Raw genomic sequence first — 1647 nt, 5'->3', positions numbered from 1 at the left:
TTCCGTGAGATCAGAGTCTTCGTGGTATAGGCTAGAACTGATGGCGGCATTCAAGAGAATCCGGAAGGTCTAACCTTGTCTGTGGTATTCTGAGTAGGATTCAATGATTGAATGACTGTGACGTGCTTCAAACTCCTAGCAGGCGGGGCGTTAGTGACAGACGCAAAAGAATCGATGGATTCTATTCTGGCCTGACCGAGAACCGACAGCTGAATTTCGCGTGCTGTGACAGAGCATATGCAATCGTTTTCACTGAGAGGATGGGAGGTAGCCATTGACAACGGTGAAACCCTACATAAGCTTGCCATGGAAAGGAATAAGAAGGATTGGATGAAGACAGTAGGAAAGCAGAGAGACGGAAGGGAAGGCATCTTCATGCGCTTATCTGAAGTTCCTACCAATGAATTACATAAGTATCTCTATCTTTATCTTTATGTTATTTTCGTTCATCATCATATCTTTATCTTTACAAGATGACCATAGCTTGCTTCATACTAACAATCTCCGTGGGATCGACCCTTACTCGCGTAAGGTTTATTACTTGGACGACCCAGTGCACTTGCTGGTTAGTTGTGCGAAGTTGTGTAATGCCATGGTATTGAACACCAAGTTCTTGGGGTTCATGACCGGGGATTATGAGTTGTGAAAAGTATTGTTCACAATTTCGCGCACCAAGTTTTTGGCGCAATTGCCGGGGATTGTTCAAGTTTTGAGCAAGCTTTTGGTCCGGTAACATCAGTGCCAAGATCCGGCAACAGCACCAAGTTTTTGGCGCCGTTGCCGGGGATTGTTCGAGTATGGACAACTGACGGTTCATCTTGTTGCTTAGATTAGGTATTTGTTTTCGAAATTCTTGAAAGATGAATTCTAGAGTTTCATGATGATCTGTTGAAATCTGGCTGGCTGTGAAGCCATGTCTAATTTCATTGGACCGAGGTTTTAACTTATCATCACAAAAGCTTGTTGATTTTTATCAATCTTGCTTTTGGAGCAGTGATCTGCTAAGGCTTGGCTGGCCATTGGCCATGTCTAGTGTTTTGGACCGAAGCTTTCTTTGAAAGCTTGGCTGGCTGTGAAGCCATGTCTAATTCCTGGACCGGAGTCTTAGACGAGATTGCACTGATTCCTGGAATTCTCATTAAGAATTTTGATATCTTTTTCCACTTGATTTTCGAAAATCACACAAAAAATTTACAAAATTATAAAATCCAAAAATATTGTATGTTTCTTGTTTGAGTCTAGTGTCTCATGTTAAGTTTGGTGTCAATTGCATGCATTCATTCATGTGTCTTAAGGATCTTCAAATAATTCTTGATGATTTTTTACTCTGATCTTTGAATTCTCTTGACTTGAGTGTTTATGTGTCTCATATGCATTCTCATTAGTGTCAATAGTATACAAACTGCTAAGTTTGGTGTCTTGCATGCATTATTATTTGATTTTAGTTGCATTTTGATTATTCCTCACTATTAAAAATCCAAAAATATTTTTAATGTGTGTCTTCTCAAGTCAATAATACAGAGAATTGAAGATTTAGAACATGCTGCAGAGGAATTATACAGAAAAAGCTGGGCGTTCAAAACGCCCAGTGAAGAAGGACAGACTGGCGTTTAAACGCCAGCCAGGGTACCTGGTTGGGCGTTTAAC

This window comes from Arachis duranensis, chromosome 4, assembly GCF_000817695.3.
Source record: "Arachis duranensis cultivar V14167 chromosome 4, aradu.V14167.gnm2.J7QH, whole genome shotgun sequence".
Lineage (NCBI taxonomy): Eukaryota > Viridiplantae > Streptophyta > Magnoliopsida > Fabales > Fabaceae > Arachis > Arachis duranensis.
The sequence above is the reverse complement of the archived record's forward strand: the minus strand, read 5'-3'. Positions refer to the sequence as shown.